The 25,735-nt window shown below is 44.8% G+C and overlaps 1 protein-coding gene and 1 long non-coding RNA gene across 2 annotated transcripts in view; both read right to left on the minus strand.

The window, feature by feature from the left end:
• Positions 1-25,735, minus strand: part of LOC116437438 (ceramide transfer protein-like) — a 230,223-nt gene that overhangs the window by 184,099 nt on the left and 20,389 nt on the right. The window lies entirely within an intron of this gene.
• Positions 737-13,161, minus strand: LOC116437439. The gene is made up of 3 exons (XR_004237301.1): positions 13,074-13,161; positions 7,050-7,051; positions 737-750 (listed from the first exon to the last, which is right to left on the minus strand). It is a non-coding gene; the product is annotated as an uncharacterized LOC116437439 (long non-coding RNA).

Here is a 25,735-nt window from a genome sequence, read left to right on the forward strand (position 1 = left end):
TTAGCAAGCAGAGATCTGTGCCCGGAGTGCTGGAAAAGCAAGGAACATTTTGTTTTAAAACTTTTGTGTGGCAAGGAGCATCACATTCCTAAAATAGTGTGCTAGAAACAGAATAGGAGGAGGTAGTAAAGACTTTTGAAGAAGATTGAAGAGGACCGGGGGATTTTACCCTAGCAGATCCACTGGTTATAATGAAGCTGGGGGAAGAGGAAAAAGAAATAGAATTTTTGGTTGATACAGGGGCAGCATATTCAGTTTTAAATAAAGCTTTAATGCCTGTGGGGGATGACTATATTGTGGAACATGGAGCAACTGGTCAATCTGAAAAAGCTTATTTTTGCAAGCTGTTAAAATATAAAATTGGGAAACAATGGGGTATTCACAAGTTTTTATATTTACCCAATTCTCCAAAAGCACTTTTAGGAAGAGATCTATTGGAACAATTACAAGCAACCATTATTTTTAGGAATGGGGAAATTATTCTGGAGGTAAATGACCAACAGTATGTGGAAATACTGAGTTTAATATTAACAACCAAAGACCCTGTAGAGGAAATTAGGGAAGAGATAATGGGCCAAGTGTTCCCAGGAGTCTGGGCCACAGATGTACCTGGGGGAGCCAAAAATGCAACCCCAATACAGATCAAACTCAAAGAGGGAAGACAACCAGTTAGAATTAAACAGTACCCCCTCAAAAGGGAAGACAGAGAAGGAATTAGCCCAATAATTGAAAAAATTCTTACAGTTGGGACTGTTAAAAGAGTGCCAGTCTGATTTCAATACTCCTATCTTGCCTGTCCATAAACCTGATGGGTCTTACCGGGTGGTACAGGATTTACAGGCTGTTAACAAGATAACTGAGGATCTCTATCCTGTGGTAGCAAATCCTTACACTCTGTTAACATGCCTAACACCAGAGCTAACTTGGTTTACCGTTTTAGATCTAAAGGATGCCTTCTTTTGCCTCCCTCTCCATGAAGCCAGCCAGAAAATTTTTGCATTAGAATAGGAAAGCCCTAAGAGTGGGCGAAAAACCCAGCTCACATGGACAGTGTTGCCTCAGGGATTTAAGAACAGTCCCACCCTGTTTGGAGAACAGCTTGCAAAAGATGTAGAGTCCTGGGAAGCCCCACCAGGAGAAGGGAAGCTATTGCAGTATGTGGATGATCTCCTAATAGCTACCCGAACAGAGGAAGCTTGCACAGCCTGGACGGTAAGCCTCTTAAACTTCCTGGGACTCCAAGGGTACAGGGTATCCAAGAAAAAGGCTCAGGTGGTGAAACAAAATGTGATCTACCTGGGCTATGATGTCAGTGCCGGGCAACGAACTTTGGGGCAAGATCGCAAAGAAGCGATATGCCAAACCCCGAAACCCCAGACAGTGAAAGAGTTACGGACTTTTCTGGGGATGACAGGGTGGTGCAGACTGTGGATTTACAATTACGGGCTGCTCGTGAAACCACTATATGAACTCATTACAAAGGAAAGCAGAGATCTCCAGTGGACAAAGGAGGCCACGCGGGCCTTCAGCCAGCTGAAGAATGCCCTCATGTCAGCTCCAGCTCTAGGACTTCCAGACGTGAGTAAGCCATTCTTTCTATTTTCCCATGAGAAGCAAGGGATCGCCCTGGGAATACTAGCACAGGACCTGGGCCCATACCGACGGGCAGTTGCCTATTTCTCTAAGCAGCTAGATGCAGCAGCCAAAGGATGGCCTGGGTGCCTCAGAGCCGTTGCAGCAGTCGTGCTAAACATCCAAGAAGCACGCAAGTTCACCTTGGGTCAGAAAATGACTGTGCTGGTATCCCACATGGTGTCCGTGGTACTGGAAGTGAAAGGCGGGCACTGGCTCTCCCCACAAAGGCTAATGAAATATTAAGCCATCATGGTAGAACAAGATGATGTAGAAATAGTGGTAACTAACATTGTCAACCCAGCTTCCTTTCTCAGTGGAAATCAAGGGGAACCGGTACACCATGATTGCCTGGAAACTGTCAAAGCCACCTACTCCAGCCGCCCGGATCTAAAGGATACCCCTTTAGACAACACAGAGACCTGGTTTACTGATGGGAGCAGCTATGTCATCAGTGGAAAGCGGCATGCTGGGTGTGCAGTTACCACCTGCCGGGAGGTGATAGAATCCGGACCCCTGCCAACAAACACCTCTGCACAAAAGGATGAAATAATGGCCCTAACCCATGCCTTAGAGGTAGCAAAAGGAAAGAAAATAAACATCTATACAGACTCAAGGTATGCCTTTGGAGTTGTACACGCACACGGGACCATTTGGAAAGAAAGAGGACTGTTAAATTCGCATGGAAAGAACATCAAACATGCACAAGAAATAATGCGGCTGTTAGAAGCAGTCCAGCTACCTGAGAAGGTAGCAATCATGCACATAAGGGCACATCAAAGGTGAGCTCAGAATTGGAAGAAGGAAATGAACTGGCGGACAGAGAGGCAAAAGAAGCAGCAAAAGGTGAGGTAACAACAACTGGAGCCTTGATCCCAGATGGACAAATTTCCCTAGAGGGTAAGCCAACATATAATAAAAAGGACAAGAAATTGATTAAAGATGAAAGGGGAACATTTAACCAAGAGAGATGGGCTATTACTGCAGAAGGAAAAGTGGTTATTCCCTCTCATCTGCTATGGTCAGTAGTTAGAGAGGAGCACCAAAAAACACACTGGGGAACAAATGCCTTATATAGCTACTTAATTGGGAAAATTATTGCTAGAAACTTATACGAAACTGTTGTGCAAGTAACTCGACAGTGTAACCTTTGCCTCCAGACTAATCCCAAAAATACCCCCAAACCAAAAATGGGCCAAATTGGGAGGGGCCATGGGCCTGGACAGCAGTGGCAAATTGATTTTATGGAACTTCCAAGAAAAGGGGGGTATCAATATTTACTGGTGCTGACAGATACTTTTTCAGGATGGCCAGAAGCTTTTCCTACTAGAACTGCTAAGGCTCGAGAAGTAACCAAAGCGTTACTACAAGAAATAATACCGCACTTCGGAGTTCCAGCCACAATGTCCTCAGATAGGGGACCACATTTTCTTTCAGGGGTGGTACAACAAATTAGCCGACATTTAGGCATAGATTGGGAACTCCACACTCCATACCACCCCCAGTCGAGTGGTCAAGTAGAGAAAATGAATCGTTTGATTAAACAGCAAATTGTGAGATTAGGGCAAAAAGCTAATTTACCCTGGCCCCAATCTCTTCCACTTGCATTGTTACCAAGCCCAGAATTAAAGAAAAGCTAAGCCCCTTTGAAATACTTTATGGGAGACCATATGGGGTACAGAAAGGCATATCTACCCAAATTGGGGAAGAGATGCTAACCATCTATATGATTGCTTTAGACAAACAGCTTAGAGAAATTGGAAAACATGTGGCCAGAACCCGAAGTCGAGGCTGAGGCTTGGACGGTCCTGTACATGACATTCAGCCTGGAGATTTTGTATATGTTAAGTCTCTTACAGAAAAGACTCTGGAACCACAGTGGGAAGGACCATTCCAGGTGCTTCTCACCACTTACACCGCAATTAAGATCAGAGAACAGAGTGCCTGGATTCACCATACCCAAGTAAAGAAGGCTCCAGACGCCCCTTGGAAAGTAACCCCTGGGGATGATGAACTGAAATTGAAGTTTACCCGAACAAAATGAAAATGTTAGGGTGGCATGCAAGTATAACCCAGAAAATTGGTTTTTTTCAGTCATAATTGTAACCTCCAGTTGGGAAGTTATTCATAGGAGAGAAGACATATGGTCCCAAGCCTTTATGCGGTTTACTGGACTCATGGGGAAATATTCTGATTTAAAGGATTTAAACCTGCTGACTGTGGTCATGCACGGAAACCAAGTGTATACAAAGCAAGAATGGGAAAAACAAAAAACTTGGCAGCTTCAGGGAACTGTAGGAGAAGAAATCAAAATAGGATGCCGAATGATTAACAGAACTACTCATAAAAAGCAACCCAAATTAGTGTCTCAACTACTCGTACAGACAAACATAATGAAATCTGTAGTCATTCAAGTGAAGTAGATTGTTGGTATAATTTTACATTAGTACAGACCGTTAAAGTGGTTTGTCTTTGGGCCCAGGACAGTAATGGGCTCTCATTCAAATTCCAGATAAATGCCATGGCTAGGCCTACTACGACCTACACCGGCAATCGGATCCAAAGCCAGGTCACATCACTTAAACCTGAACCAAAGATTTATGAGATTGGCCCTTATGTAGTGAGGAATGCAAATTAATATTTCTGAGATCCAACCAGCCTGTTCCCCATTAATACAAACATCCTTTGAAAGGTGGACAGCCTGGCTGCAGAAGTAAATCCCCCTCAAAGACAGAATGCAGAGAGACCTGACTGGCATGCTGGGTACAGGACTGGGAGTCATAAATGGAATTGATTCAGAGATACTGATGAATAAATTTGCCACGGCAAGCAGTGACCTGGACCACGAACTGATATTAAACACACTTGGCATAGCTCAGGACAATGTCTCATTAGCCCTTAGCTACATACAAGCCCAATTATGGATGCAGTCCACAGCTTCCTTAATTATAAGAGAAGGAAATGAAGATGTTTTCCCTATTGAAATCCGAGGAGCTGTCTGGAATAATGCTATTAAGTTAGAAAGAAAGCTCCAATCCTGGTGGACCTTGGTAAATTTCACCTATGACCCAATGACTGATACAGCCACTGCCTTTGTGCTGACTATACGTAATGCCACAGTTTATGTAATGCATCCTGTTGTCGCATTGGGACTAAACTATGAAGGAACAGTTTTTTACCCCTCTGAACAGAGTATGGGCCCGGATGGTAGGAGAAAAATGGCAAACGGTAAATTTAGAATCTTGCGTCACACGGAAACAACAAGGATTTATCTGTGAAAGTAATACACTTGATGCTAAAGACATATGTCTTGATGCAGAACAAGGCATTTGTCACTTCGAGATCCACCCAGACACTACACCGAAAACTGTACTTGTATATATTGGTCAAGGCTGTGTGTGCTTAAGAACTATCTGCACTTTTATGATGATCGATGACAGTAATATAAATGTAGCTGCCAGGAATCACTCTAATTTTTGTATTTGTAATTTTACCAAGATTGTTGGGTGTGACTTTTCGTATTTAGCACTGGTTGCGTCTCATCAATTGATAAGGTCTAACTACACCATTTACCATAAATTGCTACCCACACCTATTGGGATGGACCTAACATTAGTAAAGCAATTAGTGAAACATCAGGACCTAATTGAGATTTTAGGAGAAATCCGAAGAAACGGAAAAAAAAAAGACCTTAGTCACCATCCATCATGACACACAAGAAATCAGCAGAATCTTGCAAAGAGTAAAACAAGATGCAAGTCATAACTGGTGGGACGCGCTTTTCAGGTGGTCACCTACCGCAGCTGGTATCCTAAATACGTTATGTCACCCCATAATTGTCTTATTAACAAGAATCCTATAAATACTCGTGTATGCTTAATAAAGCAATTCTGTTGACTTAGAACAGGGTCTGTGTTTTTCCCAATTGCTACACTTCCACCTGAAGCCACGACCTCCAGCGATGATGTGATATAGAATAAACAACCCAGACACACTCATGGCTCCAGGCTCCACCCCCCTCATGACAACTGTGAGAAAATTAACTCTTTCCTAGCCATAACTAGGACAACGGTGGACTTGGTAGTGCTGGATTAATGGTTGTACTCAATGATCTTTTCCACCCTAAATGATTCTATGGTCACCAAACATCATTTCTGTATGCCTCCCAAAGCTTTCTTGCAAGACACCTGCTGAAATAAAGGCAATTGCAAGTATTCAAGTGTCACAATTTTTTCTGTATAAAACCAGCTAATACTAGTTCATAAATTCTAAACAGTTTACACAAAGAAACATTTACTTGGCTACAGTTACTGAGGAAGTCCATAGCCAGGTCAGGTCTCATGAGTCATAGCTGACTGCATTGACACAACATCCTTCCTGCTATATAGCTCTCAAGCCTGAGGTATTCATGAAACAAGCTTCATAGTGGTATCTGCTTGAAAAATACTTGTTCAAGTGCTTAAGGCAAATCACATATGGAGGTTTAAGTGTTTTTATATGCTTCAAAACCTTCAAGAGTATTCTGAGGGAGGGGGAACTTGAAACTTTTGCTTGCTAAACCATTCTCTGTCACTACTCTAAATGGTATTTCTTTTTTTCTCTACAGAGGTAAGTCAGGGCAGTTCACAGCAGATCGACTCATGTTTGTAAATTGCAACTATTAAGTGTGCTTGTGCTGCTATGCCCATTGCAGAACTAAAACTTGTCTACAGTGAAGTTATTTTCAAATTTTGATTTTCTTTTTTGTATTAAGGAAATATTGAACAGGACACTAGGACACAAGACAGAATACAGGCCTACAGAAAACAAGATTCACAATTTTTTATTTCTCTCTCAGGCAGGAACATCACTAGCATAAATATGACAGATGTTATCTATACTAAGTCCACAGTTATTAACAAAACAATACCATATACTGCTATGAAGTATACACTGTAAAGACATATACAAACCAAGTGGAAACAAACACTGTACTTCACCTAATTCAGCAGTACAAAACTATTTATCCATACCAGTTTTTATTTGGGTTTTGTGATGTTGTCTGGGTTTCAGCTGGGCTGAAATTAATTTTTTTCTCAGTAGCTGGTATAGTGCTGTGTTTTGGATTCTGTATGAGAATAGTGTTGATAACACACTGATGTTTTGGTTGTTGCTAAGTAGTGCTTACCCAAGTCAAGGACTTTTCAATGTCTCATGCTCTGCCAGTGAGGAGCTGCACAAAAAGCTGGGAGGGACCATAGGCAGAACAGCTGACCCAAACTGGCCAAAGGGATATTCCACACCATGGAACATCATGCCCACTATATAAACCAGGGGAGTTATCTGGAATAGGGGGGACTAGGAGGCAATCACAGTTTGGGGATGGGGTTTGGTTTGGCATCAGTCAGTGGGTGGTGAGCAACTATATTGAGCATCACTTCTTTTTCTTGGGTTTTCTCTCTTTTTTTATTTACTGTTATTGCTATTTTTATATTTTAGTTTGTTTCAATTATTAAACTGTTCTTATCTCAACCTACAAGTTTTACTTTTGATTCTCCTCCCCATTCCACCAGGGTGAGGGGAGTGAGCAAGCAGCTCAACATTGCTTGGTTGCCAGCTGGGCCTAAATCACAACAATCCTTTTTGGTGCCCAACATGAGGCACAAAGGGTTGAGATAACAACAGATCTGACCAGAGTGTGTTCAAACAAACTTGTCATAAGCATTCATTGTATTGGCTTAATAGTCACTGCTTACAATGCTGATTTATTTGCTCCCACAGTTGTTATGCTTGTTCTCAGAGTGGTGTTCTATAATACTGGTAATACATTACTTGCAGTATGTGTTCTCCGTGGTGATGTTTATTGTCCTCGGTGCCTGGGCTAAGACTATCATTGTGGGGTAACTTGTAGTATTGATATGATAGTGTTGCTGGTCAAGACACCAACCTCGTGTATGTATTCAGTATTGCAGGCACCTCTGGACTTTGGGATACATCTACTGGGAACAATTAATAATCACACCTTTGGTCTTTTCTCCTTGGAGAGCCAACCTATGGGGGAGATACCTTCCTACATCTTCCTTCTTTCCTTCCTTCTCCAGGCCAATTACAGTAGCATTTGAGAATTTTAAAGATTTTGAATATCCTTTGAATACCCTTGAAACCAACCTGGTCTTTTTGCTAGGAGCCAGCATGTTGCTGAATATGGTTCATGTCTTGTTTAGGGTCAGAAAAAATAATTAAGAACATCACCCAGAGATCTGCCCCAAGGCTGGATAGCTCAGAGTGGTGGGGTGTGTAGGATTATATGGGCAAGTACCTAGGGCAGTAGGCACCTCCAGTGTGTTTGAACCTCACCCCTGAACAAGTGCAGAATCCAGAAAAATTAGTAAAATATTTGGAAAAGGTGTACCATTACCCTGGCAATTCCAAAGAGACACAAATCACTGCACAGTGCTGGGGCATGACCCAGGCCTATCCCGCGGAGCCACATTCAACACTGCTAAGTGCTCTCAGGGGGAAAAGAAGGTCTTTGGATCTGACAATAAGATGACACTCCCTGCAGCTGCTCCAACCACTGTGACAGACACTGCAGGTACTCCAACCCCCATCACAGGCCCTGCAGTTACTCCAACCCTGGCAACAGACACTGCCACTGAACCAGAGAACCAACACGTGCTGGTGTCAGTTGTCCCTGCACAGAAACAGAAGAAATGCATGTGAAAGTCACATGGTAAAAGAGCTTTAGTGAAGTAGAACAAGAAGATCAAGAAGGAAGAGGAGGGTGAAGAGAGCCGAGGGCAAAGAGGGTGAAGCAGCATGGTCATCACAAGGGCCATTTTCAATGCCATTACCAAGGCCATCACAAAAACAGGAGGAAGACACAGAAGAGGTAACCCTCACTTGATCCCTATCCTCAAGTGAGCTGTGGGAGACAGAAAAAGATTTTAGCCATCATCCAGGTGAGCATATTACCATCTGACTGCTCCAATGCTGGGCTAACAGTTTGGAATTGGAGGATAAGGAAGCCAGGCAGCTGGGATCACTTGCTAAGGAACCAGTCATTGACAAAACAATGGGAAAAAAGACACAAGTCCTTAGCCTCTGGAGGTGACTGGTATCAAGTGTGAGGGAAAGGTATCCCTACAAGGAAGATACTCCACGTCACCCAGGCAAATGAACTGCAATAGAGAAAGATAACCAATACCTGAGGGAGTTGGCTGTGCAAGAGATGATTTATTATGACCTGAGGAATGGGAAATTATCCACAGACGGATGAAGTCCTATGTCTATGACCCATGTAGGAGAAATTTGTACAGAGCACACCAACATCACATATCAACCCATTGGCAACATTAATTTGGAAAGATGATGAGCCACCAACAATGGATGAAGCAGTTTTTCAACTCCAGGAATATGAAGACAGTATTTCTTTCTCCCTTGTCTCTGCTGTGAAGGAACTGTCCCAGGAGTTCCAGCAATTCAGAGAAACTATGTCCTACTCCCCACCTGTACAGGCCTGTATCTCAGCAGTTGACAGCAGGTGTCCTTTTGCTCAGGAGAGAGGATATAGAAGGTACACACCATGGAGTACCCTGTGGTTTTACCTGGAGGATTGCATTTGGTCTAGCTGAGATGAAGTTCATTTCCCCATAGCAGCCTTCATAGTGCTGTGCTTCACATTGGTAGCCAGAAAGGTGCTGATAACACACCAGTGTTTTGGCTACTGCTGAGCAGCACTGGCACAGCATCAGCACTGACTCTCAATGTTTCCCCCCTCATCAGGGGGCTGGGAGCAGGCAAGATCCTGGGATGGGACACAACGAGGCCAGCTGACCCAAATTAACGAAAGGGATATTCTATACCATATGATGTCAGCTCAGATATAAAAGCTAAGGGAAGGAGGAAGAATGGAGAGCATTCATCATTTACAATGTTTGCCTTCCAGAGCAACTGCTACACGTGCTGAAGCCCTGCTTCCCAGCAAGTGGCTGAACATCACTTGCTGATGGAAAGTAAAGAATAAACTTTTTTTCTCTTTGTTTATGCACACGCAAGCTTTCGCTCTTGCTTTAATAAACTGCCTTATCTCAACCTACTAGTTGTTTTCCATCTTTTTTTCTCTCCCCTGTCCAGTTGGGGAGTGATAGAATGGCTTAGTGGGTACCTGGCATCCAGCCAAGGTCAACCCACCACAGGGACCACGGAAAGGACATGACAAAGTGGGATGAAAAGCCTACCTTGATCTTAGAGGTACATGTGCAGGAATTGCAGGGAAAAAAAATCACTAATGGGGGTTCAGCCAAAAAATTTGCTGCTCCAGTCTCCAGCAGACAGTTTTTCAAGCACAATGGAAGGTCTGATCATACTACTGACTCCATGGAGAGAAGGTGAAGTCCATTTCTACAAGTAAGCAGGGAATCTTGTGATCTGTTTTAGAGGGGCCCTGCCTCCAGCCAGGTGGAAGAGAGGGATAACCAGGTTTACTGGACTGTGTGAATTCAATGGCCTGGCACAGCAGCCCCACAGGAGTACAAGGCTTTAGTAGACACTGGTGCACAGTGTACCCTAATGTCCTCAAGCTCTGGAGGGACAGAATACATTTGTATTTCTGGAGTGACAGGGGGATCCCAACAGCTGACTGTATTGCAGACTGAAATCAGCCTGAGTGGGAATGAGTGGCTAAAGCACCTCATTGTGATTGCATCAGAGGCTCCATGTATCCTTGGCATAAACTATCTCAGGAGAGGATATTTCAAGGATTCAAAAGGGTATCGGTAGGCTTTCAGTATAGCTGCCATGGAGACACAGGAAATTATGCAGATGTCTACCCTTCCTGGTTTCTCAGAGGACCCTGGAGCTGTGGAGTTTCTGAAGGTCGAAGAACAGCAGGTATTGATTGCTACCACAACAGTGCACCGGCAACAATATCACACCAACCACAACTCCGATTCCCATCCATAAGTTGATTTGTCAACTGGAGAGCCAAGGAGTGATCAGCAGGACCTGTTCACACTTTAAAAGCTCCATATGGACAGCATGAAAGTCAAACAAAGAATGGAGACTAACAGTATATTATCATGGCCTGAATGAAGTCACACTGCTGCCAAGTGCTGCCATACCCGACATGCTGAAACTTCAATATGAACTGGAGTCAAAGGCAGCTAAGTGGTGCCACAATTGATATTATTAACGCTAATGCAGAGTGCAGGCCACAGTTTGCTTTCATGTGAAGGGCTGTCCAATACACCTGTGTGAGTGACGGGAGAAAATGATTACTGGCTCTAAACAACTGAAATATGTGTGTGTGTATGTGTGTGGGCAGGGCAAGTTCTGTGAAAAGTGGGACAGTGCACTGTTCCACCCCCCTCCCTCCTGGAGGCTATCAGCCACTGGCACACCAGAAGCCCCAGGTGGAGGGGAGGGCCGCAGGAGACCAAAGCAGATAAAAGCAGTTGCACAAAGACACACAGTCATGGCCCACTGTTTTGGATTTTATAGTAGCTGAGATTGTGCTGGAATTCAAGCGGTGAATATTAATATCTCTCTTCTCTTAATTTCCTCTTCTCAAAATCTGGGTAACTTAAAGTTGGATGGATTAGAGTTTGCCAAGTCAATGCTTTGTGAAATACTTTATTTTGATTGAATGTTGCTTTAAAATTTGCCAAGAACCCTTATTTTCTAAAGTTTGCCAGTAAAACTTTGTTGTTTAACCTCCTGAGAAGGTTGTTGCATTTCTCCCATGCACCTACCTCAGGGTATAAAAAAACCCCTAAGCTCCTTTAAGAAACTCGAGCAAAAGCAAGGCTTTAGAACCTGGAACTGACTGCCCCAAGGGTAGAAACAGAGCCCTACCATCTGCCATGGACTGATCTGGACTGCACTGGAACAGGGTGGAGCTCAAGAATATCTGCAATACATTGATGATACCATTGTATGGGGGAACACAGCAAAATGAGCTTCTGAGAAAGGGAAGAAAATAGTCCAAATCCTTCTGAAAGTGGGTTTTGCCGTAAAACAACATAAAGGGACCTATACAGGACATCCAGGTTTTAGGGAACAAAATGACAAGGTGGACATCCGTCAGATCCCAATGGATGTGATTAACAAGATAACAGCAATGTCTCTACCACGTAACAAAAAACAAACAAGAGCTTTTTCAGGTGTTGTAGGATTTTGGAGAATGCACATTCCAAATTAGTCTGTCAGCCCTCTCTGTCCAGTGACTCAGAAGAAGAAGGATTTCAAATGGGGCCCTGAGCAGCAACAAACCTTGGAACAAATCAAACAGGAGATAGTTCATGCAGTAGCTCTTGGGCCAGTCTGAACAGGGCAAGATGTAAAAGTACTCTACAATGCAACCCAGGAAAATGGCCCTACCTGGAGCCTCTGGCAGAAAGCACCAGGGAAGACTCGAGGTCAACCTCTAGGTTTTTTGAGTTGGGGATACAGAGGATCTGAAGCCTGCTACACCCCAACTGAAAAAAGAGATACTGGCAGCTTACAAAGGGGTTTGAGCTACTTCAGAAGGGATTGGTACTGAAGCACAGCTCCTCCTGGCACCCTGGTTACCCATGTTGGGCTGAATGTTCAAAGGGAGGGTTTTCCTTTGCACATCATGCAACAGATGCTACATGGAGTAAATGGGTCACACTGATCACACTATGGGCTCAAATAAGAAATCCCAGGTGTCTAGGAATCTTAGAAGTGATCATGGACTGGCCAGAAGGCAAAGAGTTTGGAATGTCACCAGAGGAGGTGACAGGCTGAAGAGGCCCCACTATATAATAAATTACCAGAAAGTGAGAAGCAATATGCCTTAGTTTACTGATGGATCCTGCAGTCTTGTGGGAAAGCATAGGAGATACAAAGCAGCTGAATAGAGTCCCCTACAAGTCACAGAAACTGCTGAAGAAGGTGAATTGAGTCAGTTTGCAGGGATGAAAGACATCCAGTTGGCCTTAGACATGACTGAACAAGAAAGATGGCCAATACTTTATACTGATTCATGGATGGTGGCAAGTGCCCTGTGGGGTGGTTGCAGCAATGGAAGCAGAATAACTGGCAGCATAGGGGTAAACCCATCTGGGCTGCTGCAATGTAGCAAGATATTTCTGCCTGAGTGAAGAACCTGGTTGTGAAGGTGCATCACGTAGATGGTCATGTACCCAAGAGTTAGGCCGCTGAAGGGCATCACAACAACCAGCAGGTGGATCAGGATGCTAAGACTGGAGTGGCTCAGGTGGATTTGGATTGGTGACACAAGGGCGAATTTTTTTCTAGCTTGGTGGGCCCATGACACCTCAGGACATCAAAGAAGAGTTACAACATATACATGGGCTCATGATTGAGGGATGGACATAACCATGGACACTATCATATAATATCCAGAGTTGAAAGAGACCCACAAGGATAATCAAAGTCCATCTCCTGGCCCTGCACAGGACAGCCCTAAGAATCACACTGTAACACGCATACCAAACAAGGAGTCCCGTGGAAAAGAAATATATATGGACCGATTCTTGATAGATGTTTCGGAGATGTTTATTTCTCCAGCCGCATGGCCAGGATCTGCTGAGGAACTCTTACAATCGTGGGACCGAGGGTCCTTGCCCGCGCAGGGAAACACAAAACAACCAATGGGGAACGAGGCTGACCAGGGGCCAGGGAAACCCCGTCTCTCTCCCAGAGCCCCTCTCCCAGGGCTACATGGTGGGGGGAAGGGACCCCGACATCACACCATGTGCCTGACAGCGTTGTCCAAACATTTCTTGAACACTGGCAGGCTTGGGACTGTGACCACTTCCCTGGGGACCCTGTTCCAGTTCCCAACCACCCTCTCGGTGAAGAGCCTTTGCCTAATATTCAACCTTAACCTCACCTGACATAGCTTCATGCAATTCCCTCAGGTCCTGTCACTGGTCACCAGAGTGAAGAGGTCAGTGTCTGCCCCTCCTCCTCCCCTCACAAGGAAGTTGTAGACTGCAATGAGGTCTCCCCTCAGTCTCCCCTTCTCCAGGCTGAAGAAATCAAGTGATCTCAGCCGCTCCTTATATGGCTTTTCCTCCAGGCCCTTCACCTTCATAGCCCTCCTTTGGATGCTCTCTAATAGCTTTATATCTTTCTTACATTGTGGTGCCAAAAACTGCACACAGGACTCAAGGTGAGGCCACACCAGTGCAGAGTAGAGCGGGACAATCACCTCCTTTGACCAGCTGGCAATGCTGTGCCTGATATGCCTCAGGATATGGTTGGCCCTCCTGGCTGCCAGGGAACACTGCTGATTCATATTCAACTTGCCATCAACCAGGACCCCCAGATCTCTTTCTGTGGGGCTGCTGTCCAGTGTCTTGTTCCCCAGTCTATACATGCAGGGTTGCCCCATCCCAGGTGCACAATCTGGCACTTCCCCTTGTAAAGTTCATACAGTTGGTGAGTGCCCAGCCCTCTATCACACAGGTTATCCATTGTTGCTGCCTGTTCTGAGCTTCCCCTCCCCCTCCCAAAGACGCTTGCCTCTGCCATGTGCTCTGAGCTCCTTTGTTCAAAGTGTGGGCAAAACCAAATGTAACTCAAACTCTTTAGCAGTGTCTGATTGGCCGGTCACCCCGGGTCCACCCCCAGTCCTCCCCTTTCCCCTTCGCCGAATAAAAGAGAAGATCAAGGGAGGCCCCGCCCTCTTTTGGCTCTGCTACCCTTTCTGCGAACATCTCTTGTCTGTTTCTTTTGAAAGCTTCTAATTGCAGAAAATTGAGCGAGCAGAGAGCTATATTTCTCCCTCTTTGCTTCTGCTAGAGGTATTTGCTTTGCAGCTGATACAGTTACCGATTTTAGAGCTACTAAAATGCTAGATTGCCTGTGCTACCTCTCTGGGTTGCTCGAGGCTAAGGCATTGAACTACAAGTGCTAGCTGGTAAAAAGCTGAAAAGATACCTCCCTCAGAGTTGGGAATAGGAGTTATACCAGAAGAAGGGAAAATGACAGCTAAAATTTTAAAACTTGGTCAAGAAGATGAAAAGAAAATTAACAAGGAAGTTTGGGCTGGGGAAGGGAATAGGGGAGGACTGGATATTGACCCCATAAGGGTCACAACTGAGAAAGAAGAATGTCCCATACGTGTACATCAGTACCCTATATCCTTAGAAGGACGAGAAGGCTTGAAACCAGTAATAGAAGGACTAATAAAGGATGGGACATTAGAACCTTGTATGTCTCCTCATAACACCCCTATTCTACCAGTAAAAAAGCCTGATGGGACATACAGATTAGTGCAAGACTTACAGGAAGTTAATAAGAGGACTCGGGCTCATTATCCTATGGTACCCAATCCCTATACTCTCCTAAGTAAAGTCCCACCCCAGCATCAGTGGTTTAGTGCAGTGGATTTAAAAGATGCCTTCTGGACCTGCCCACTGGCTGAAGAAAGCTGAGATATTTTCACCTTTGAATGGGAGGATCCAAATACCGGGAGAAAGCAGCAACTAAGATGGACAAGATTACCACAGGGATTTACAGAATCGCCAAACCTACTTGGACAAGCTTTAGAAATAATATTACAAACTTTCCCTACTCCACCAGGAATACAAATCATCCAGTATGTGGATGACCTCTTATTATCTGGGGAAGCTGAAGTCAGAGAAGCAACGATAAAACTTCTGAATTTTCTTGGAGAAAAGGGGTTAAGAGTATTGTTGGGGTTTTAGGAGCTCTCCTGGGTTTGTTTTTTTGGTTTTGTTTTTTTTTTTTTGTTAAAGGAATTTTCCCTCATACATGTTGCTAGGGGAACAAATGGATGGGTGCTTAAGAAAAACAAAACAGCTGGCTGCTCTTTTTGTTTCACCTGGGTGTGTGGGCATCATACAAGGGATTGGAGGTACCCAAATTGTGAAGCAATCCAAAAACACCATTCAAATTGAAGGTCCTGAAGGACAAATAGCGACACTTCGTCCATATGTCCTAGACACCAAATTCACCCTGTGAGGAAGGGATGCCATGTCTCAGCGGGGAACAAAAATCGATATCACCCCTAGACATCAAAATTTTCCCTTGCAGGCCACTGAAGCAGAGTGCCATCCACATAAATTAACTTGGAAAACCGATGAACCCGTGTGGGTTAACCAGTGGTCGCTAAAAGAAGAAAACTTAGAGGCACTCAAAACATTAGTAGCTGAACAATTCGCTAAAGGGAATATCGTACCAACTAACAGCCCCTGGAATACTCCCGTGTTTGTAATACAAAAACTGGAAAAGAACAAATATAGGCTACTCCAAGATCTTAGAGAAATCAATAAGGTTACTCAAGACATGGGACCCCTTCAACCAGGTATGCCATCACCTTCAATGCTCCCACAACATTGGCATTTAGCTGTTCTTGATATAAAAGATTGCTTCTTTCATATTCCACTCCACCCTGCAGATGCCCCTCGATTTGCATTTTCTGTACCATCTATTAATCGTGAAACTCCCATGGAATGTTACCATTGGCTTGTGCTTCCCCAAATTATGAAAAATTCCCCAACTCTCTGCCAAGAGTATATTGCTAAAATTCTATCTCCCATCCGTGCCAAAGCAGAGAAAGCCATCATCCTACATTACATGGATGATGTGCTGATATGTGCTCCCAATAATCAGTATCTCAAGCAGACACTTAACATGGTGATTGAGGCCCTAGAGGCCAAGGGCTTTGAATTGCAACCAGAAAAAATGCAGAGAACAAGCCCTTGGAAATACCTCGGACTCAAAATCACAGAAACTTCTATCACCCCAACACCCGTCACCATTAATAATAACCCAAAAACATTAGAAGAAGTGCAACAGATCTGTGGGACACTGACCTATCTAAGACCCTGGTTAGGACACACCACAGAGGATGTAGCTCCTATTGCAAGCCTGTTAAAAGGGGAAGGCGGTCCAGCATCCCCTAGATCCCTGACAGAAGAGGCAAGGCAGTCTTCCCAAAAGATACAAGAGCTCATTTCCACCAGACAAGCACACAGGTATCAGCCCTCCCTACCCTTTAAGCTTGTCATTCTAGGGGAGGTACCACGCTTTCACGGCCTCATATTTCAGTGGGACAAAGAGCAGAAGGAACCCCTCATCATAATTGAATGGGTATTCCTTCCACTCCAACCTCCTAAAACCATCACACAGCCACAAGAACTAATGGCAAAAATTATCATGAAGGGTAGAGCAAGGCTCCGCACCCTGGCAGGATGTGACTTTGCATGCATCTACTTACCTGTAACAATAGACACATTAGATCACCTACTTCAAAATAATATAAATTTACAATTTACATTAGATAGTTACTCAGGCCAAATCTCAAATCATTACCCAAAACATAACATGTTTAATCTGGCATTCTCTTTTGTCCCTCGAGAGATGCAAAGTAGAAAACCCCTGGATGCGATTACCATTTTTACCGATGCTTCAGGAAAAAGTAAAAAGTCCGTGGTCACATGGAAAAATCCCAAGATGCAAAAGTGGGAATCTGACATCAAGGTAATCCAGGGATCACCACAATTAGCTGAACTAGCAGCTGTCGTTAGAGCATTTGAGAGGTTCAAAGAACCCTTTAATTTGGTCACAGACTCAGCATATGTAGCTGGAGTAACTGTTAGAGCTGAGCATGCTCTCCTAAAAGAAATCTCAAACAAAAAAATTTATGATTTGCTCTCAAAATTAATTTATCTGGTTTCCCACAGAGAGCATCCCTATTTTGTCATGCATGTGAGGTCACATAAAAACCTGCCAGGATTTATTGCAGAAGGTAATCATAGAGCTGATGCTCTGGCTATGCCAGCAGACATAGTTCTATCAGCCGACTTACCAAAGCTCCCCCAAGTTTTTGAACAAGCAAAATTGAGCCATGCCATGTACCATCAAAATATTCCTGCTCTTATCCGCATGTTCCATCTGTCCCGGACGCAGGCAAAAGCAATAGTGGCAACATGTCCCAACTGCCAGAAGCTACAGCTTCCATCACTGGGCATGGGGGTCAATCCCAGAGGCATTAATAGCGGTGAAGTGTGGCAGATGGACATCACACATTTCCCTGAATTTGGGAGATTAAAATACGTTCATGGTTCTATTGATACCTTCTCTGGTGCTATGTATGGCTCTGCACATGCAGGTGAGAAAGCTAAGGATGTTGAAAAACATCTTGTCCAAGCTTTTGCTGTGCTCGGTATACCTGAGGAGATAAAAACTGATAATGGGCCTGCCTACACCTCTCAGGAGTTTAAAAACTTTCGTCAGCAGTGGGGATTTCGACATGTTACAGGTATTCCTCACTCCCCAACTGGACAAGGCATTGTTGAACGTGCCCATCAAACCCTCAAGCGAATGCTGCTACAACAATCAGGGACCACCAAACTCAACTCACCTGTCCTCAGACTCAGCAAAGCACTGTTTACCATAAACTTCCTGAATGGCACCTTTGAGGATCCAAACCCTCCCATCTATCATCATTTCCAGAACACCGGGAGACAGAAACTGAAGGAAAATCCAGAAGTCCTGATCCGGGACCCAGAGACTCAAAAAATCCAAGGACCATACAAACTTGTAACTTGGGGACATGGGTATGCCAGTGTATCTACCCCTCAAGGACTGAGGTGGATCCCAGGGAAATGGGTAAAACCTTATGTCATTTCCTCAAAAGTTAAGGAGGTTAAAACTGCCTCCTGGAAGAGACGCCGTAAAAAGAATCCTGATTTTGCACCTTCATGTAAACCCCCTACTGCAGATTTTGATGTTAATCCCTTAAGTTGCACTGTTTTGCACTCACATTTTGCACTGTATTTTGTAAATCTTCGTCCTGATACTCCATACCATAGATGTCCTGACTAAACCCCTGAGTTTTGACTGGGGAACTAGTTTAAAGGCATCCTAGGTACTGTTGAGTTGTAGGGACGATAGATTCCAATTATGTTTTGCACTGTTGTTTTGTTACTGTTCTATGCACTTTTAAGTTACTAAGAGTTACAACCCAGCTTTAAAGAAAAAAATATAGGGAATTGTTGCTGCCTGTTCTGAGCTTCCCCTCCCCCTCCCCAAGACACTTGTCTCTGCCATGTGCTCTGAGCTCCTTTGTTCTAAGCGTGGGCAAAACCAAATGTAACTCAAACTCTTTAGCAGTGTCTGATTGGCCGGTCACCCCGGGTCCGCCCCCAGTCCTCCCCTTTCCCCTTCTCCGAATAAAAGAGAAGATCAAGGGAGGCCCCACCCTCTCTTGGCTCTGCTACCTTCCTGTGAACATCTCTTGTTGTCTGTTTCTTTTGAAAGCTTCTAACTGCGGGAAATTGAGGGAGCAGGGAGCTATATTTCTCCCTCTTTGCTTCTGCTGATGGTATTTTCTTTGCAGCTGATACAGGTACCGATTTTAGAGCTACTAAAGGGCTAGATCGCCCGTGCTGCCTCTCTAGGTTGCTCGAGGCTTTCTAAGGCATTAAACCACTAGCCTAGCCGGTAAAAAGCTGAAAGATACCTTCTACAATCCATGAATGTGAAACGTGCTGCAATTAAGCAGGCCAAGCAATTAAAGCCTCTCTGGTATGGAGGACAATGGCTGAAATATAAATATGGGGAGGCCTGGCAGATTGACTATATCACACTCCCCCAGGCCTACAACGGCAAGCATCATGTGTTTACTAATGGACCTAAATTATCCTTTGTTTTCCTTTTTTTAATGTATTTGAAAAAGCCTTTTTTGTTATACTTGACATCCTTGGCCAGATTTAATTCTAGATGGGCCTTGGCCTTTCTAGTCTCATTTCTACTTACTCTGGCCACCTCTCTACATTCACTCCAAGTAGCCTGACCCTGATTCCATCTCCTGTGTATTTCTTGCTTGTACTTAAGTAATGACGGGAGTCCTTTATTCATCCACAGACGTTTCTTGCACCCTTGGCCCAATTTCTTCCTCATTGGGATGCATCATTCTTGAGCCTGGAGAAAGTGAGCCCTGAATACGGACAAACTTTCTTGAACCCCTCTTCCCTGCAGGGCCTGCTCCCATGGGATTCTTCTAAGAAGATCCTTAAGGAGGCTAAAGTTAGCTCGCCTGAAGTCCATGGTTGCAATCTTCCTTACTGTCCTGCTACCTCTTCATTCAATACTGAACTCTACAATCTCATGGTCCCTACAGCCAAGGCTGCCCCCAACGCTCACATCAACAAGGCCTTCCTTGTTGGTTAGTATAAAGTCGAGCAGCACACCATTCCTTGTGGGAACTTCCACTAACTGTGATGAAGAGTTATCATCAATGCTTTCCAGGAACCTCCTGGACTCTTTGTGCTTTGCTATGTAGCTTCTCCAGATGTCCAGGTAGTTAAATTCCCCACAAGAACCAGGGTCTGTGACTGAGACTGCTTCTACTTGCCTGTAGAAGGCCTTATCCACTTCCTTGTTTTGATCAGGTGGCCTGTGGCAAACACCCACAATGTCAGCCTTACTAGTCAGCCCTTTTATCCTAACCCATAAGTTCTTGAGTCGCTCAGCATCCTCACCAAGACAGAGCTCAATACATTCCAAGTGCCTCATAGAGGGCAACTCCACCACTGCATCTTCCTGGTCTGTCTCTCCTAAACAGTGTGTAGCCCTTCATGACAACATTCCAGTCATGCGAGCTATCCCACCACATCTCTGTAATCACACTGACATCAAAGCCCTGCACACGCAGATTTCTAGTTCCTCCTGTTTGTTCCCCATACTGCATGCATTGGTGTAAAGGAATTTAATAGAAGTATTTAATAGTGACAATGTCCCAGTGGGGGTGCAAAGGGATACTCCATAATCCTGTCTAGTGGTTGTGGTTTTGGTTGCTTGTGCTTGATCGAGGTATTCCCTCTTAAGCATTCTTTTGTTACTATGGTGTTTCTCCAATGTTTCCCTGTTGGCTTCTATTACCTCATGAGTCCTTGGTTTGTTTCTGTAAGACTGCAGGTGTGCTCCAGTGTGGCTGGTACATCTCAGTTACCTCCAGAGGGCCCTCACAAGTACCCTGTCCCACTTTTTCATGCTACCCCACAGTTTGCCAGGGACAAGCTTGATATTGTCCCCCTCCCCCTTCCTTTAGAGATCTCTTCATTCCCCAAAGTTGGAGTACATACAGCAAAATCCTGCCTCTGCTTAAGAGCAATCCTTGTCCCTTCTTATTCTTTCATACAATTACATTAATTACAAGCTATATCTATGATGACTCTCAAGATTATGGTGGGTGTACCCTAGCTGGCTGCCAGACCCCCAACCAGCTGCTCTCTCACACTCCCTCCTCAACTGTATGGGGGGCGGAAAAAGTTGAAAAGCTGTGGGTCAAGAAAAGACAGGGAGATCATTTACCCATTGCCATCATGGGCAAACCAGATTCAAGTTGGTGAATATTCTTTTAATTTACTGCCAATTAAAAATAGAGTTAGAATGTGGGAAACAATGAACAAACTAAAAACCCAGGTGGAAGGGGATGGAGGAGTTGCAGGCTTGGGTTGGAAGGGACCTTAAAGATAATTGTCTTGGGGTGACTTTATGATGTGTATCCCATATCACTGCCCTATGCCCAGAAATTAATTTTTGTACCTTTCTATGCCTTTAAACAGCCTGATAGGGGGAAGGAAAAACTGAGCAAAACTTTTTCAAAGCAGTTTGCAGCTTGTTCAAGGTCACACAGAGATAGAGACTTTTTTTTCAGCTGTGGCAGCAGAGCAAGAGGGAAGGGAAGCACCCGGCTTGCTTTTCTATCCAGCCAGCTTTCGGCAGTTTTTTTCCTCAGCTCTTTTTTCTTCGGAGAGTTGAACTTTTGTTTTTCCTGGGACTTTGTTTTTTTCTTTTTTTTCCCTCTGCTGGACTGTTTCAACATCAGAATACATCGGGAGGAATTTCCACTGAGGCCTTGGCCCTGGCGGTGGGCCCACCACCCTGTCCCAGCTCCAAGGAGGGGGAGAGAGAGATCTACGGAAGGACTCTGAAATTTTCCCAGGTTTCTCTCAGCAGGGCAAGGGGTTTTATTATTTAGCATTATTATCCTTTTCCTGTGTGGTTTTTAAATAGTTTTTCTCTCTTTCACTTTCCTTCGAGGAAAATTTATTTTTCCCGAACCTGGTGGGGGAAAGGTGGTTGTGCCTTCTCTCAGAGGATATATTTCTAAATTTGACCAAACTGGCACAATAATCTAGTTCCAACTCCCCTACCATGGGCAGGGATGCTACCCACTAGACCAGGTTGTTGTCAGAGACCAAAATATTATAGTTTATGACTTAAACATTTTAATGAAAATACTTTTGCCTATTATAGCAAAACTGTATTACAAAAGCTGCAGAGAAGACTACCGCACCCTGAATGGGGCCCTGAGGCCTTACACTGCTCGCTGATGAAGATAAGATAAAGTAACAACTCAGGGCTGGGGACATTCACAAAGCACAGGCTTAACACCTCCAAGATGAGGACCACAGCTCCAGGGCTATCAGCTCCCAGGCTCGAACAGACCCTCCACCAAAGGGTGGGGTGGAGAGAGGCTTTGGGTGTGTGTTGGAAAAACCTCTGGTCAGAGGCACAGTGACCGCCCATCCTCCACTGTACAGAGGAGCCCAGCTGAGGGGCCGTTCACCAGGGGAAAAGCCGCATCCATGTGAAGGACAGCAGAGGGGGTGTCATGGCCCATCAAAGGCCCCCCAAAGGGGTTCCCAGACCCTGCACCAGAGATGATGCAAAAGACCCCGAGTCTTGCAAGGGACAGTATCAAACCGGCCCCCTGCAGGGGAGGCACCTGGGTGTTCCCACCTGGCCCAAAATGTATATTAATCCATGGGATTCTATACTCTTCGGCATGGCAACGGCAACAGGAGACCCTCACCACCAGCAGACCAGATGGAGGGGAGCTACGAGACATCGTTGGAACCCTCGGATGGGTGATATGCTTCCACCTAACCCCTGTCACTCTTTCCCTGTCCCCCCACCCCCCCCCCACACACTTCTTTTTCTATTTTTCTCTTTCTTTTCTCTTTCTCTTTGCCTCTTTTACTATTAAATAAAACATATCAATTTTTTGGCACCAACATCTAACCTCGTTTGATTTTAATCTCATTTTTGGGTATATTTTGAACCTTCAAAGTTCTTTCTGATTTATACACAGACACTTAATTTTCTTTGTTCTTCTGGGTTTAAACCGGATCATAACAATTGTTCAGAGCCCTATCCAACCTGGCCTTGAACGCTTCCAGGGATGGGACAGTCAGTTCATAAAACTTCAACTCTGCTACTCATTTCTCACTTTTTTCCCCTGTTCCAGCATGGTTCCTCTCCATGGCTGCAGTCTTTCAGAATAAACCTGCTCCAGCATTGCCTCTCCACAAACCACAGCCTCCTTCACTGCATATCCAGCTGCTGCAGTGTGTGGCCCTCTACAGACCACAGTGTGGATATCTGCTCCGATATGGTCCTTTCCACAGGCTGCAGGAAAATACCTGCTGCCCAGTGGTCTCCTCCAGGGGCCACGGATCTTTGCTCAGCACATGAAGTACCTCTTCCTGCTCTAACCGTAGGGCTGTTTCTTACACTTTTTTACTCACTCCTCTCTCTCCCACTGTTGCACAGTGATTTTTCCCTTTCTTAACTGTTTACCTCAAGGCACCATCACAGTGGCTAAGGGGCTCAGCTGTGCCCTGCAGTGGGTCCACTAGAGCCATCTGGAACTCTGTGTCCAATGCACGGCAGTCCTAGCCTCTCCTCACAGAGGCTGGCCTGCAGTCCCCACCCTTGCCACATACACCTAATACAATTATAGAAGTGCATAAAGATATTTTTTTTCTTTACAAATTAATGCTTGAACTTCTAAACAAAAAAATTAAGTTACTAAATAAAGTAATTGCTTAAATTTTGCAAGGCTGTTTTTTTTGGGGGGTTTTTTAATATCATTAACACTCCAAGATCTTACTTCTAGGATATAACAACTTAGAGATAGCATATTTCATTGTTTACCATACATTTTATTCAAAATATGCCAAAAACCCAAGAGATGTAGCAATTTCTAACTCACTTAATTTGCAAGGCTTTTTTTTTTTTATCTCCTGAAACAAAAGCCAAGTTGATCCACAAACCTGGGGAATATAGGGTAGAAAAAAATTCACAACTCTGGTTTCCCCTTTTGAATTCCAAAATCCAGACAAAACCTAGTAGAAATATTAGACAGATATCTTGTCTTTCCTTGCTGTTATTCTTAAGCAAGGAAAAAATATCCACTTTTTAGTTACATCAGCTAGCTGTATTTTTTACAGAATATAAGAAAGCATTGTAAACAAGTAAAGGAGACCACTATGTCATGGTTTGAAGCTGGCCCAATGCATGGCACACACAAAAGTCACTTTTCACAGGGGAGGGGGGGTTCCGAGCGCAGGGGAGCCAGCCTGAGACACGGTACAAACACTGATACGATTTGAGCATCGTGCTTCCTTTATTGTTTACTTACACGAACTTACATCTACTTTACAAAGATTCACACCCTATTCCCACGGGACAGCCTCTAAGCAGTGGGGGAGCTGACCAGTGTATAACTTTTCCCAAGGCTGTTCAAGGCTGCCTGCTGCCAGGTGTCTTTCAAGCCTGTCTGCAGCCTGAGGCCCCTTCAGGGGTGCTTCTGCAGCAACCCTGGGTTGCCCAGACTGCCCAGACTGTCCTGGAGTATCATATGCCCCTGTTCCACAAGGAATCCCTCTACATATCCCCTGTTTTCTTTTTGGGCAACCCAGGCCTGGTCGATGATCTTTTGCAGCCCCGCTTTAAGGCAAGAAAAAATGCACCCAAATACTATTAAGCCTAATATAACTACAAATAGCAATCGGCAGCCTTCTACTACCAAGGTACGCAGCCATCCGGTGATACCCAGACCCTTAAGCCAATCTCCAATAGGGTCGTCTGTCTCCCAAAGGTTGTGCAGGCCCCTCTGGAGGTCAGAGAGGTGCTTGTGAATTGAGACAGAGTGGTCAGAAAGATTCATACAGCACATACCCTGGAACTCTTCACAGCCGTGGCCGTGAGCTAGTAGTAGAAAATCAATGGCTGTCCTATTTTGTAATACTGCATGCCTAACACTAGTAACATCTGCACTTATCTCATCAAGCATCTGCGAAGTTATGTTTAGCTCATCCCTCGCCCAGCAAGCAAGTTTATGTAAAATTGCGTGAGCCCTGGCTGCTGAAGCACCAGGTAAAAACATAGATGCTAGCCAAATTATACCACGACTCCAAAAGACGGGCTCTTCATTCCTTTCACATTTGAACTCATGGATTGAACGCCGCACCCTGGTTTTAGTGCGGTGGGTGATATTTAAGAGTTGATGCAGGCTTGGATGGAACAGGGTGAGTTTCCCTAAGTAGCACGGTCCCCCATGTGGGATGGCAGGAATCCCATTCCATGCGCAGTCCCCGCATATTAAAAACGTGCCACTGGGGAGGCGTTTCAGGGCTTGATCCATGAGGTTGATTCGGTGGTAAATTGCTTTGGACTCGTAGTTTCTCAGAAACCAGACTGCAAGAGGGTCAACAGTGGCCCAAAGGCGCTTATTAACATTTAATTGACTGGTAGTGGGCGGCTCGAATGTCATGTAACCATCCCCAGTTTGGTTTGTGGAACCCAGTAGATCTAACTCTTCTGGTGTTCCCATGGTGACATTGATGCTTTTCAAGAATGCACCTTGCCAGCAGGCACGCTGCTGCGCAGGCTTGAGTCCGATCAGCCCTGAACAATTGCCATTGCCTGTGGCGTTCCCTATCAGGGAGCTGTTCTCTAGCATCCCTCGGAAGTCTTGCGGGTTAAAATATGGGACCCCGATTAAACAGGTGTGAAATGGGTCCCCTGGCGTGGCCAGGCTCAGACACATGGAGTCTTGCCCCGTTAATTCAGCTAGGGTGACCCACATGTTTTGTCTCTTTTGAATTACTGTCGACATTGCGTGGGACCCGGTTAGGATGCTTACGTGAAGCAAACCTCTCAATGTTTGCAGACCCAGCACTGCTTTGTTGCTTCCCAGCGCTCAGGGGCCACTGCATGCTGCCACGGGACACGAACCTGTGTGCCACTCCCTCACCCTAACACTGCCACACTCCGTACTGCCTTCACTCGATCTAAATGGGCGGAC

This window comes from Corvus moneduloides, chromosome W (genome assembly GCF_009650955.1).
Source record: "Corvus moneduloides isolate bCorMon1 chromosome W, bCorMon1.pri, whole genome shotgun sequence".
NCBI lineage: Eukaryota > Metazoa > Chordata > Aves > Passeriformes > Corvidae > Corvus > Corvus moneduloides.